The sequence below is a fragment of the Sus scrofa genome, unplaced genomic scaffold, assembly GCF_000003025.6.
Source record: "Sus scrofa isolate TJ Tabasco breed Duroc unplaced genomic scaffold, Sscrofa11.1 Contig766, whole genome shotgun sequence".
NCBI classification, from domain to species: Eukaryota; Metazoa; Chordata; class Mammalia; order Artiodactyla; family Suidae; genus Sus; species Sus scrofa.
Genome location: NW_018085306.1, coordinates 18,846 through 34,861, shown reverse-complemented (window position 1 = coordinate 34,861; position 16,016 = coordinate 18,846). Strand labels below are relative to the sequence as shown.

At 37.5% G+C, this 16,016-nt stretch overlaps 1 pseudogene; it reads right to left on the bottom strand.

Annotated features, from left to right (window-relative positions):
- Nucleotides 1–4,276: 4,276 nt before the first annotated feature.
- LOC110259083 lies at nt 4,277–5,490 on the bottom strand (annotated as a pseudogene).
- Between the last annotated feature and the right edge of the window lie 10,526 nt (nt 5,491–16,016).

The window sequence follows — 16,016 nt, the reverse complement described above, 5'->3', positions numbered from 1 at the left end:
TTACAACCTACATTTCACTCCCCCAAGAACCCCATATCCATTAGTAGTCACTCCTCATTCCCCTCTACTCCTGTTACCAGCAGCCCTAGTCAAACGTTAATCTACAAGGATTTTCTTTTCTGGACATTTTTACCAAAAAAACAATCATGCAATATGTTGTCTGCTGTAACATTCTTCTTTCACATCACATAATATTCCTAAAGTTTCATTTATGATGTGGTAAGAATCAGTATTTCTGTTTTATTCCAAATAGTTTTCTAGGTCGTGGATGTATCATTTACCCAGTCGTCAGTTGATTGACCTGTGGATTGTTTCCCCATTGTGGCTATTGTGAATGATGTTGTGGTGAACATTGGTGTGCATGTATCCTTGTGAATAAATATTTTCATTTCTCTTGGGTAGAGACCTTGCTGGGTCATTGTTATTATGTATCCTTTTGAGGAACTTCCCAACCATTTTCCAAAGTGGCTGCATCATTTACATTCTCACTAGCAATATAGAACAACTCCACTTGTTCTACATACACACCAGTACTTATCACTCTGTATTTTTTGATTCTAGGCATCTAGTGGGTATGAAGCTTTATCTCATTATGGCTTAGGGTTGCATTTCCTAAAGATGGAAGTTGTTGGCCTCTCTTATCTGGTTGCCCATGTGTTGGTTTGTTTGTTTGCCTGAGGCCACAGCATGTGAAAGTTGCCAGGCCAGCATTTGAACTCATGCCACAGTAGCAACCCAAGCTGCTGAAGTTACAATGCTAGATCCTTCACCAACTGTGTCAGAAGAGAACTCCACTTTGGGCCATTTGTATATATTCACTGGACATATGTTTATTCATATGTTTTGGCATTTTTTGACTGAGTTATTGTCCTTTTGTTAATAAGGAGTTCCTTATATAATTTGCGAACAAGTTGCTTAACAAATGATTTGCAATTATTTTCTCCCAAACTGTGGGCTGGCTTTTCACTTATTTGATAGTAACATTTTTAGTACCAAAGAGTTTCACTTTGGTGAAGTCCATTGTAGCTGTTAAAAATTACTATTGGGTACGAAGTTTCAAATCACATTTGTGTATATCTTTATTTGTGGAATGATAGTCTTAATAACAGCTGTTCTTCTGCTTGTTTTCTATAGAAATTATCACTAGATTTGATGAATTTTTTTTTTTTGGGAGACTTAGTAAGTGTTTTCAATACAATTCTCTTTCTGAGCTAGATTTTATGAAAATGATACAGATTTTAAACATATGGTTTGATGACTTTTGATAAATGTATATATTCATGTAACTATCAACAAATGTTTGCTCTAGAATACTTTCATTAACCCCCAACGTTCTGCCAAGTCCCTTTTTCAATCTGTTCCCCTGATGCAACTGTTCTGAATTGTATCACTCTTTTAGTTTTTCCCTATTCATGAACTCCATATAAATTGAATCCCAGCATTGACTCATTTGTGCATGTTTTCTGTTTCTGAGCTTCATGATGGGGTGTCCCTAATTAGTCCATTGCTTTTCTTGGTTGAAGTTTTTTTCTATTATGTCTATTCTGACAACTTCTGTCTTTTAAATGTAGCATGTTTGCATATATTGTGATTGTGAAAATGTGGGGGTTTAAGTTCATCCTGTTGCAGTTTACTTTTTCTTTGTCTCCTTTATTTACCTATGTTCTCTCTTTCCTCTCTTCTTTTGAGCTGAGCAGGTGTTTTTTGTTTAGCATCCAATTCGGTCTTCTCTCTTGACATCTTTATTGTCATAGCTTTTATTTTTTTAGAGGAGTTTTAGATTCACAGTAAAGTTGAGCATCAGACACAGAGATATCTCATGTATGCCCTGTCCCATTCATGCACTGCCTTTCTCATTCGTAACAACGCACAGATGGATACATTTGTTCAGTCAATGCAGTTACACTGACACATCACTCGCAGCCAAAGCCCAGAGCTGACATTAGAGTTGACTCTTGGTGTTGGGCCTCACATGGATATGGACAAATGTATAATAGACACGTATCCAGCATCCACCATTATAGGCCCATATGGAAGAGTCTCACTGCTCCACCTGTTCATCCATCCCTCTGCTGTGACCCTTCACGACCACTGAACTTTTTACTCCCTCCATAGTTTTGTCATTTTCAGATTGTCATACCATTACCATCACACAGTTTTTTAATCCTTTCAGATTGGTTTCTTTTACTTAGTAACATGCATGCAAGTTCTCTTCATGTCTTTTATGTCTTCATAGTTTTTCTTTAGTGACACTGATTCATATGTGTCTGGATATACCAGTTTTACTGAAGGACATCTCAATTGCTTCTGAGATTTCTCAGCTAAGAAGAAAACTGACCTAATCAAACTGACAAGCTTTGGCACAACAAAGGAAACCACAAGAAAACCAAAAAGGCAACTTACAGAATGGGAGAAAATAGTTTCAAGTGATGCAATGGACAAAGGCTTAATCGCTAAACTATACAAACAATGTATACAACTCAAGAGCACAAAAGCCAACCACCCAACTGCAAAAATGGGCAAAAGGCCTGAATAGACATTTCTCCAAAGAAGATATACAAATGGCCAACAAGCACATGAAAAAAATGCTCAACATCCCTGATTATTAGAAAAATGCAAATCAAAACTACTCTGAGGTACCACCTCCCACCAGTCAGAATGGCCATCATTAGCAAGTGCAGAAATAACCAATGCTGGAGGGGATGTGGAGAAGAGGGAACCCTACTACATGGTTGGGGGAATATAAATTGGTACAACCACTAAGGAAAACAGTATGGAGGTACCTCAGAAAACTAAATATAGAACTACCATATGACCCAGCAATCCCATGCTTTGAGATATCTCCAGACAAAACGTTCCTTTAAAAAGACACATGCACCTGTTTGTTCATTGAGCCACTATTCACAATAGCCAAGACATGGAAACAACCTAAATGTCCATTGATAGATGAATGAATTAGGAAGATGTGGTATATATACACAATGGAATACTACTCAACCATAACAAAGAACACAATACTGTCATTTACAGCAACATAGATGGAACTAGAGACTCTCATACTAAGTGAAGTAAGTCAGAAAGAGAAAGACAAATACCCCATGATATCACACATCTGGAATCTAATATATGGCACAAATGAACCTTACCACAGAAAAGAAACTCATGGCCTTAGAGAACAGACTTGTGGTTGCTAAGGAGGAGGGGATTGGGATGGACTGGGAAGCTGGGCTTAATAGATGTGAACTGTTGCCTTTGGAGTGGAGAAGCAATGGGGTCCTGCTGTATAGCCGTGGGAACTATATCTAGTCACTTGTGATGGAGCATGATGGAGGATGATGTGAGAAAAAGAATGGATATATGTAGGCATGACTGGATCTCTTTGCTGTACAGTAGAAAGTTGAAAGAACACTCTAAACCAGCTATAAGAGAAAAAATAAAAGTCCTTTTTAAAAAAGGAAGAAAACTGCTATAAAAGTGCATTCAGATTTCTGTGTGGCCATAAGTCTTCAATGCCTTTGGGAAAATGCAAAGGAGTGTGATTCCTGGATGGAATTCACTGTCCACACCCATGATATAACATACCCATATAAGTTTCAAAGCATAAGATCCTCCCCTGAATATTTCATTATTTACTTTAACCTATTAATAGGTTAACATTCACTAACTTCAACTGCTTACACTCTCTGCTTCCCAACCATGTAAATATATCACCCTTAATTTGGGCCCTCAATTGTATAATTGCAATAACTGAATCTTCAAACACTAAAACTTGTGAAATTCAAAAGAAGCCTGTGCCACCTCCACATTCAGAAGGAATCAAATTGGTAACATCAATTTTACCCAAAGAATACCACTATAAGTATAAATCCTATAGTGAAAGCCTGTCTAAAGTCAAAAAACTACTTCAGAAGTAGAATTTTGTCTTTATATTTTGCCACTGTTAGAAGGACCTAAGGAAACATATGGTAAGAATTCAAATTATACCACACAAAGGTTGAAAATCTGTCATTTCCAACAGTAAGATTCTCTCTGATTTGAACATGGTACTTTGTGCTGAGTCAGGAAGAACATTCAAGTTGAAGGTCCGTGTTCTGACAGATGTGACCACAGTGTCTAATAAAACCATTGGAAAGATGTCAGTCAGGCTTTTGGAGAGAACCTCTTAGGCTGTGGATGTAAGCATTTAAAAGTGTAAATATAAACAGAGAAGACAAGAAGTCAACATGAAGGATGACAGTGAAAACATTAGCTCAAAACCACTGTTAGGCAGGCGGGGAGTGGGGGCAGGGATACAGCCGTGAAAAACAACTAAAAAGCAATGAATCTTACATTCCTGTTTATCCCTGATATAAAATTGAAAACTGAACAGTACCTAAAAACGAACACTAATCAGCATATGTGTTCACAGTGCTTCTTTTTCTGAAGGAAACTGACACTAATACCTATGATAGGATTACATTAACACAATAAAAGATAATACTCTCCAGGGAAAACTGGATCAATCTAAGTGGTGATGAAAACCGTTGAAACTTGTATTCATTTTTTGTCACCTGAGATAAACTGCTTGCTCCATAGCATCCTCATGGCATTTTTCACTTCTGCATTCCTCAGCGTATAAATCAGAGGGTTGAGCAGAGGGGTTCCAACTGTATAAAACACAGCTATCACCTTATCCATGGGGAAGGTGGTTGCAGGGCGTGTGTATATAAATATGCAAGGACCAAAGAACAAGATGACCACAGTGATGTGGGAGATGCAGGTGGAGAGGGCTTTTTTCCTCCCCTCTGCACTGTGGTTTCTCAGAGAATACAAGATGATGACATAGGAGACCATCAGCATGACAAAACTCACTGTACAGATGGCTCCACTGTTGGACACCAAGAGTAGGTTGGTCACATAGGTGTCTGCACAGGCAAGTTTCAGCAAAGGCTGCAAGTCACAGAAATAGTGATCAATCACATTGGGACCACAGAAAGGTAAGCTCAGGGCCAGAAAATCTGGGCTGAAGAATGCACACAGGATCCTACCCAGGCCACAGCCATCAGTACACCACAGACTCGATGGCTCATGACGGTCGTGTAGTGCAGGGGCTTACAGATGGCCACATAGCGGTCAACAGCCATGAGGATAAGGATGAAGATCTCCAGGCAGCCAAAGAAATGGGATGAAAAGACTTGCACTATGCATTCGTTAAAAGAGATAGTGGCATTCTTCAAAAGGGCATCTGCAATCATTCTAGGAGCTATGGAAGTAGAGAAGCAGGTATCAGATAAGGATAAGTGGAAAAGGAAGAAGTACATTGGACTCCCAAGTGTCCGGCTGGTCTTGACGGTAGCAATAATGAGCAGGTTACCTATCAATGTCCCCAGGTAGAAAATCAAGAAAGTGACAAACACTATTTTTTTCCTAACAGGATCCTGTGCCAACCCAAGTAGAATGAACTCAGTCACATTATTGTTCAGCTGCATGATTTCATGAATGAGGAGAAGGGATGTGTGTGAAATGGATTATCTGCAATAAAATAAAGAATTACATTATGGCATGATCTATGCTACTATGAAACATTTTAAGTCAATATAAATATTGCTTATGAGGCATATTCTAGCTGTGGTTTCCCAATAATTTGTTTGTGTCTTCTAACTAATAATGCTTTGTTCCTCAATTTGTAATGACCACTACATAGGGTCATGTTGAGCCTCATATAAGCTTGTGGATGGTAAACTCTCTTGTAAAACTCTTTAACTATAATCCCTGGTTAGATTTGACATGGTTAATATTATGAATATGTAGTTAATTCATATGGATCCATTTCATTATTTGCTTTGTTATCTTTTGGCCATATTCAATACACACTGAATCCCGTGTTTTGCTTTGTGCATCATTCATCATTTAGAATATATTTGGCTGCCTTAAAGTAGTACCCCAGCCTTGGCACCTAAAAGATACCTTGTTTCATTCATTTATCCTTTTCATATTTGATATGTATATATTTTTTAAACAGTATGTCATTTATAAATATAAATGTGCTTCATCTCTTCCATACAAACTCTCTCAGATCTCCAGCTTGAAAAGAGGAAAGACATATTACCTTCAAATAATCTGTTGCAAACGTCAAGCATCTTTATATGTAGTCCTTGACACATATAATGAACAGAAGGAATATTCTTTGTTATTTGATGATATCTCAAAAATAACTATTGCTATTTTTTCATTCTCCAATTTGAAAAGCATGTTTTAGAACACTCAGATTTCCTGAAGTTACACTTCTAAATGAAAGGGAGGTCATGTTTTAAAAAATCAAGCTTTTACTTAAGCATGTTACCAATGGGGTGGTTTTCTTTTGGGTGAAGATGTCACCTGGCATTTGGTATAGGGTCTGATCATAGTGGTATTCCCAGTGCAATTCATCTCATTCTGGAATCTGAAAACCACATATTCCTAGAACAGAGCAAAGAACAGAAGAAGGAGGGAAATTCATTTTCCAAAAGAGTCAGAATAGATAGTCAGTAACTGATGTCTTTGTTCCATTTGTATTGTCCTGGCAAACATTATTCAGCTTGAAATGTCCCTTCTTTCAGTGAAGAGTTTGTTTTATTTCACATTTAGAAAGAACTGTTACTGTGGGGTCATTTCCAAGACCAGATTTTTTTTCGTTAGTTCTTTCTTGTGAAGATGATGCTGGCAGTGGCACTCCATGAAAGTAAAAATATAGACTGGAATGTAACATATTTAAATATAATCTGGAAGATGTGCTTATTCCAATCTGCTTCTCCTCTATCCTATCCAACCTTCAATATGTTGTCTCTAAGTTGTGAGCAGCCACGGCACAGATTATGATAAGCTAACTAGGCACGAGATTTCCTTTAAACATTTTTCCCTTCCAGAGGGAATTTTCTTCTCTTCAACAGAGATGAAATGCCTCTCATTTCTCCAAAAATACAAAACAAAACAAAAACCCCTCTTGGGAAAAGGTCTAATCAAGTTATTCACTTTGGGTTTGGGTTTCCAACTATTTAAAAAAATATCTCTGGATTTATACATAATCTTAAGGAAACAGAGTCTTGGTGTTGGTATCTTAATCATGTCAATAAGCTCTTTCCTCCATTATTAATTTAAAAGTGACATATCATAAAGTATTGAAGCTTAAACTATGTAGGCACTAAAGGCAAGATGATGGGATAGTCTCTGTCACTTCAATATTGCTTGATGTTGGCCACTCTTTTGAATATACAGTTTTCTGTTTGTATGTTACCAAATCTATTTCCCTATCCTTTGCTAGGACAAGAATATTTCTTTTATTTTACATTTGTATTTCCACATTTAAGATAAACTAAGATTCATAAATACATATGATACATGAAAAATAATTATGTGTCCCCATCAAATATTTGGTATCACAAAGACATGGATATTGCCACTCATATCTGGAGAAGAAGGAGTGAAATTAGTTTTCCAAAAAGCCCATTTCTCTACATTCAAGTTCCAAGCACTCCAGACTACATTAGCCACATATTTAATAATTTATATGAAAAACCTTTTCTGTGTCCTCAAGTACATGTCAGTGGTTCTCTTTGTATCCTACAAAAGGGAATTTTAGCCTATTTTGTAATCTACAATATGTTAAAATCTAGAAAAGTCTGTAGTTCTCCAGTGAACTATGTTAATGTCTTTGTATAATCAGGGTCTGTCCTTGATGCAGTGCGAGCATGTAAAAATCAGTAGAAGGATCAGATAAGATCTCTATCATGTAAGTAGTGTACTAGCTAAAGATTAAAAACACATAGGTGTAGAGTATCCACACTCATCTTGCCCTCTCTTTTCTTCATGGAATGCCTTTCCATTTCTAGCTGTTGAACCTTCTAGGAACTTCAGGACCAACATGCTAAGAAATATCCTCTAGAAGGCCTTTAGTGATTACCTGTGAGAGAGGAAATGTATCCTTCTGCTCTCTAAAGACCTTATGTATGACATTTCTTATAGTATTACATCATGTAGCTTATAACAAGAATGAGTGTGTTTATTTTAGCTGCCTTCCTGGAATAAGAATATCAGAAAACTTTATGTTCTTCAGATATTATTTTCTGCACTTCCAACCCAATGCCTGTTATGAACTTGTAGATATCTTTTGTCTATCATGTATGGTAGATAAACAAATATGCTCCAATTTTATATAAGCAAAAAATAAAGAAGAAAACAAATACAGTGATGAAAATAATCTGTCACTTACAGTTAGAAGACTCTCTGAATCATCATCACATCTGCCTACCCTTTTTGTTACCAGCTTTATTACAGAACACTGGGGAGAAAAAAAAAACACAAAATGATTCATTCCTGAATTCCATTGGGAATACTCTAAGATTTAATGATGTAAGTTATTAATGTCCCAGAGTTTATTCCCCAAAGTTTCTGTTCAGTCAGATTCATCCTAGGTATAATAAACTCAACTTTTAGTTTGTCCACTTATCCTATAAAACTAGCAGGTTAATCCACATCATACTCAGGAATCTGATACAAACAAGGATTCCTAGTTATCATTTCCCTTGGTCTGAAAGAAAAAAAAGAAGGTATCCAGGAGAATGAAGATCAAGAGAGTGGTGGAGGACAGGAAAAAGAAGAAATTATGTCACTGGTAGAAGAGAAAGTGGACCAATAAAATCTACCATATTCTCACCCAGTGCCCTAAATTACACAATCCTGCATCAGGACATAAACTTTGCTAGGTCTTATGTTTTTGTTTTTTTTTTTTTACAATCACAATCCAGGGGAAACACTGGTGCCTGAAACCAGAGGTTCTATTCTATGGGCTCCAGACATTCATTAACAAGGAATGACAGACATATAGAAAATACTCCAATGATGAATATATATTTGGACCTATTTGGGCAAACTGGATATGTCTCATATTTGCCAATTTCATTTCCATTTATTTGTTAATTCATGTTATAAAAAACATATATTATGGAGTTCCCATCATGGTTCAGTGACTAATGAATCTGATTACGAACCATGAGGTGGTGGGTTCAATCCCTGGCCTCACTCAGTGGGTTAAGGATCCGGTATTGCTGTGAGCTATGGTGTAGGTCACAGACATGTCTCAGATCCTGCATTGCTGTGGCTCTGGGCCAGGCCAGCAGCTACAGCTCCAATTAGACTCCTACATGGGAACCTCTGTATGCTGTGGATGCAGCCCTAGAAAAAAAGACCAAAAATACAAAGACATATATTAAAGGAATCAATTTCAAAATAATCATGTTCACCACATATTTACTGAATAGCTTTCATACACTAAGCTCTGTGTCATTTCCATAACTCATGGCTTTTATTTTTGGAATTTTTCATTGTAGTTGATATGCAATGTTCAGTCAGTTTCTCCTGTACAGCAAAGTGACCCTGCCATGCATATATATATACATTCTTTTTCTCATATTATCCTCCATCATGTCCCATCACAAGTGATTGGATATAGTTCGCTGTGCAATACAGCAGGACCTTATTGCTTATCCACTCCAAATGTGATAGTTTGCCTCTACTAACCCCAAACTCCCTGTCCATCCCACTCCCTCCCCCTCACCCTTGGCCACCAAAAGTCTACTCTCTATGTCCATGAGTTTGTTTCTCTCATGTAGATAGGTTCATTTGTGCCATATTTTAAGTGCTACACCTAAGTGCTATCATATGGTACATGTGTGTTTCTGACTTGACTCAGTATGAGAATCTCTAATTCCATCCATATTGCTTCAAATGGCATTATTTGTTATTTTTCGTGGATGAGTAAAATTCCATTGTGAATATGTACTACATCTCCATAATGCATTCATCTAGTGTTGGACATTTAGGTTTTTTCCACGTCTTGGCTATTCTGAATAGTGCTACCATGACAATTCGGGTACATGTGTCTTTTTGAAGGAAAGTTGTATCTGTATGTATACCCAGGAGTGGGATTGCTAGATCATATTATAGTTCTATATGTAGTTTTCTGAGGTACCTCCATACTGTTTTCCATAGTGATTGTACCCTTTACATTCCCACCAACAGTGAAGGAGAGTTCCCTTTGCTCCACATCCTCTCTAGAATTTGATATTTGTAGACTTATTAATGATGGCCTTTCTGACAGGTCTACCTCGTAGTAGTTTTGATATGCATTTCTCTACTAATCAGGGATGTTGCACATTTTTTCATGTGCCTGTTGGCCATCCGTATATCTTCTTTGGAGAAATGTCTGTTTAGGTCTTCTGCCCAGTTTTCAATTGGGTTGTTTGTATTTTTGTTGTTGAGTTGTTTGCATCTTTTGGAAATCAAGCCCTTGGTGGTGGTATCATTTGCAGCTATTTTCTCCCATTCCATAGGTTGTCTTTTTTTATGGATTCTTTCGCTGTTCAAAAGCTTTTAAGTTTGATTACGTCTCATTAGCTTATTTCTGTTTTATTTCGATTGCCTTGGGAGATTGACCTAAGAAAACCTTTGTATGATTGATGTCAGAGAATGTTTTGCTATGTCTCTTCTAGGAGTTGTATGGTGTCTTGTCTTAGGTTTAAGTCTTTAAGCCATTTTGAGTTTATTTTTGTGAGGGTGTGTTCTAGTTTCATTGATTTACATACAGCTATTCCATTCTGTCACCACCACTTACTGAAGGGGCTGTCTTTTTCCCATTATGTATTCTTGCCTTCTTTGTTGAAGATTAATTGACCATGTGTGTCGGGGTTTATTTCTGGGTTCTCAATTCTGTTCCTTTGGTCTATATGTCTGTTTTGGTACCAGTACCACACTGTCTTTATTATTTCAGCTTTGTAATATTGTCTGAAGTTGGGGAGAGTTATACCTCTTGCTTATTTTTAGTTTGATGTTCTTGTTGTTGATGTTGTTTTCCCCTCAGGATTTCTTTGGCAATTTTGGATCTTTTATGGTTCCATATAAATTTGGGGGTTGTTTGGTCTAGTTCTGTGAATAATGTCATGGATGTGATAGGGCTTGCACTGAATCTGTAGATTTTTGGATAGTATGGCCATTTTAACAATATTAATTCTTCCAATCCAGAAGCATGGGATATCTTTCCATTTCTTTAAATCCTCTTTAATTGCCTTGAATAATGTTTTATAGTTCTCAGCATTTAAGTCTTTCACCTCCTTGGTCAGGTTTATTCTTAGGTATTTACTTCTTTGGGATAAAATTTTAAAAGGTGTTACATTTTTATATTCCTTTTCTAATATTTCACTGTTACTAAACAGAAATGCAACAGATTTCTGAATGTTAATATGGTCTTCTGCTACTTTGCTGAATTCATTGATCAGTTTGAGAAGTTTTTGTGTGGAGTTCTTAGGGTTTTCTAAAGACAGTGGAATGTCATCTGCATACAGTGACAATTTTACCTCTTCTTTTCCAATTTGGATACCTTTTATTTCTTTGGTTTTTGTGCTGTGGCTAGGACTTGCAATACTGCCTTGAATAAAAGTGGTGAGAGTGGGCCTCCTTGTCTTCTTCCAGATTTTAGTGGGAAGGATTTCAGCTTTTCTCCATTGAGTAGTGTAGTGACTATGGGTTTGTCATAAATGGCTTTGATTATGTTAAGGTATGTTCCCTGTATACCCACTTTGGTAAGAGTTTTTATCATGAATGGATGTTTTATTTTGTCAAATGTGGGGGGGGTGCATATTTTGAGATAATCATGTGGTTTTTGACTTTTCTAAAAAAAATCTAAATGCTTCACATGATCATTTCTTTAGGTATCCAGGTCTCAATAACTTACATTCTATTAGAAATTCATATTCTTTTCGAAGACTTATAACTGAGTCACTGGTTGTTCCAAGATTGATCTCGGCATTGTTGTTGTTGTTGTTGGCTTTATAAATAGAAAGGACGGGAGTTCCTGTCATGGCACAGCTGAAATGAATCCAACTAGGAACCATGAGGTTGCAGGTTCCATCCTTGGCCTCACTCAGTGGGTTAAGGACCCAGCATTGCCGTGAGCTGTGGCTTGGATCTAGCATTGCTTTGGCTCTGGCATAGGCCAGCAGCTGTAGCTCCCATTAGACCCCTCACCTGGGAAGCTCCATATGCTACAGGTGCAGCCCTAAGAAGAAAAAAAAAATCCTGGACTAGAGTAGTACTTGTGTTACAGTCAAGGAAACTGATAACGCCATTGACACATCATAATCAGCCACAGTCCATAGGTTATGTTCAGAGTTCAGTCCTTGTATAGTACACCCCATAGGTTTGGGTCTGTGTGTAATGACAGGTAACCACCATTATAATATCATACACAATAATTTCAGTTTCTTAAAGTCCTCTGTGTTCTGCCTACTCATCCCTCTTATTAAACTTAATAAAGGGAAGCCCCACTAAACTGGGGTTAGAAAACCAGCAGGAGGAGGGAATTCTCAGGCACATACCATCAACACAGATCCCAACAGAAAGAGAAGGGCCTCCTATCTCTGGTGGGATGTGATACTTCATTGCCACCAGCAGGAGGAAGAATGTATCCTTGCCTGGCAACACCTCAGTCAACAAGAGACTTAAATTCAGGTGACAAAAGCCACTATAGTCAAGCTCCCAGTTTCCTCCAATGGACTAGTGTATAACAGCCCCTCCTAACTGCCTCTTTGCTATAAAAGAATTTCCACTCTGCTTTACCACATTTATATGTGGTTCATGAGAGTTACGTGTTTCTAATTGTGATTCTTCTGTGTTCCTGAATAAGCCTGCTTTATTGGTAAATAACTGGCTCTTTTATTGTTTTTGGTTAACACCTCCCTCTCTCCAACTCCACCAACCACAGAGCTCTTTATTGTTTCCTTTTGTTGTTGTTGTTCTTTTCAGAATCTTATATAGTTGGAATCTTACAGTATGTCACCTTTTCAGATTATCCTCTTTCATCTCAGTAGTATGCGTTTAAAATTCCTTTGTGTCTTTTCATGGCTAGAGAGTGCTTTTTAAATTTTGTTAGTGCTCAATAATTATTAGTTCATTGTGGATATAGCACAGTTTCTTTACGTTTTCACCTGCTGAAGAACATCTGGATTGACTCTAAGTCTTGGTAGTTATGAGTTAACATTTCTATAAATATCTGTGTGCAGGTTTTGGGGTAGACTTAAGTTTCCAACTCATTTGTGTAAATACTATGTTGTGAGATTGTTGGGTTTATATCAATTTAGTTTTGTAAAACACAAAAGTGTCTTTCTGTGTGGTTATTCAACTTTGTATTCCCATGGACAATGCAGAAGTGTTGCTGCCGCTCTACATGCTTGACAGTTTGTGTTGTCCTGTTTTGAATTTGGCTTTTTATAGGTGCATGGTCTGCACCTTTTTATAGGTTCATAGGTGCATCTTGTTGTTTTAATTGCAATTCTTTTTTTTTTCTTTTTAGGGCCACACTTGTGGCATATGGATGTTCTCAGACTAGGGGTCCAATCGGAGCTGCAGTTGCCAGGCACAGCCACAGCAACTTAGGATCAGAGCTGCATCTGCGACCTACACCACAGCTTACAGCAATGCCAGATCCCTGATCCATGGAGTGAGATCAGGGATCCAACCTGCAACCTCATGGTTCCTAGTCAGTTTCATTTCTGCTGCACCAGGGTGGGAACTCCTACTTGCAATTCTTTAATAGCATTTGATGTTGATTATCTTTTTCTATCTTATTTGTCATCTCTATATGTTCCTTTTTATATTTTAAGAATTTTATTAGTTTTTGAAAGAAGACAATTCTTTTACATATTTATTTATTTTATAAAGTTTTTATTGTGATAAAAAACACTTGAAAAACACCCTCTTAACAATCTTTAAATTACACAACAGAATAATGTTAACGATAAGCACATGTCTTACACCCACTCTGGAACTTACTCATCTTCTATAATTAAAAATTTTGCTGAAGTTCCCGTCGTGGCGCAGTGGTTAACAAATCTGACTAGGAACCATGAGGTTGCGGGTTCAGTCCCTGCCCTTGCTCAGTGGGTTAACGATCTGGCGTTGCTGTGAGCTGTGCTGTAGGTTGCAGATGTGGCTCAGATCCCGCATTGCTGTGGCTCTGGCATAGGCTGGTGGCTACAGCTCCAATTTGACCCCTAGCCTGGGAATCTCCATATGCCATGGAAGCGGCCCAAGAAATAGCAAAAAAAGACAAAAAAAAAAATTTCCCTAGCCCCAGCAAGTTCTGTCTGTTTCTATGAGTTTGACTGTTGTATATTCTTCTTCTAAGTAGAATCATACAGTATTTGTCCCTATATAACTGTCTTATTCCACTGGGCATAATATTAACCAGGTTCATCCAAGTTGTTGCATATAGCAGTATTTCCTTTTTAAAAGACTGTGTGATATTCCATTGTATCTATATACCATCTTTTCTTAATCATTTCATCTTTCAATAAACAGGATGCTTTCATATCTTGGGTGTTGGAAACAATGCTACAATAAAGATGAGCATGTAGTTACCTCTTTGCATTCCTGATACCAACACATTGGATATGTAGATCCAGAAGTGAAAATTTATATCATATTGTAATTCTATTTTCAATTATTTGAGGAACAATTCTTAGGGATTGCATAATTTTGTACCACCACAAGCAGTATACAGTGTTCCAATTTTTCCTTATATGTGCCAACCCTTGCTGTGTTTGTTGTTTTGATGCATACATCTGACTCAATGGAAGATGATATGTCATTGTGGTTTTAATTACATTTCCCTGATAATTAATGATGTTGACCACATATATCAGTTGGTTATCTTCTTTGGAGAACTGTCTACTTGAGTCCTCTATGCTTTATTAATCAGGTTGTTAATTCTTTTCTACTGACTTGTAGGAATTTTTTGCCTCTTTTCTATCTTAATCTGATGTTGTTTATGTGATTTACCAATAGTTTCTCCCATTGTAAGTTGGGTTTTCACCCTGTATAAGATTTCCTTTGCTGTGTTTAGTGATGTTGCCTCCCTTATCTAACTTTGATTATTTTGCTTGTGCTTTTGTCTCTTCCCCAGGAATCATTGACAAGCTTAGTGTCATGCAGTATTTCATCTCTGTTTTCATCAAGGAATTTTACAGTTACAGTTCCTTCATTAAAATCTTTAACTCGTTTTAAACTGATTGGGTATATGGTGTAATGTAAGGGTACACTTTTGTATGGATTGGTTATCCAGTTTCTCAACATATGTGTTCAAGAGACTGCTTTCTCCACTGTATATTCTTAGTTTGCATCAAAGAGCTGTTGAGAGTATATACTTGGGTTTTTGGGGTCCCTATTCTGTGTCTTTGGTTGATACATTTGTTTGTTATGGTGGTGTCATCCTGTTTAATTACTGTAGCTTTTTTTTTTTTTGTCTTTTGTCTTTTTGTCTTTTGTTGTTGTTGTTGTTGTTGCTATTTCTTGGGCCACTCCCGCAGCATATGGAGGTTCCCAGGCTAGGGGTTGAATCGGAGCTGTAGCCACCAGCCTACGCCAGAGCCACAGCAACGCAGGATCCAAGCCGCGTCTGCAACCTACACCACAGCTCACGGCAACGCCGGATCCTTAACCCACTGAGCAAGGGCAGGGACCGAACCCGCAACCTCATGGTTCCTAGTCGGATTCGTTAACCACTGCGCCATGACGGGAACTCCCTACTGTAGCTTTTTAATATGTTTTGACATCAGGAAGTGTGATGCTTCCAGCTTTATTTTTATTTCTTACTACTAATTTGGTTAGTTGGGGAAATTTGTGTTTCCACATGAACTTTAGGATTGTTTTTATTTCTGTAAATAAATGCCAGTCCAGAGTTTCCTGGTGGGCTAGTGGTTAAGGATTTGGTGTTGTCAGTCTTGTGGTTCATATTTGATCTCTGGCCTGGGAACTTCTGCATGACATAGGCATGTCCTCTCCTCCAAAAAAAAATCATTGTAACTTTGAAGGGGATTGCATTGCATCTGTAGATAAGTTTGGATAGTATGGACTTTTTAACAATATCCATCTTTCAGTCTATGAACACAAGGTGCCTTCTTTGATTTTGTCTTCTTTAATTTGTTTCCTTTTAATGATTTGTAGAGTCC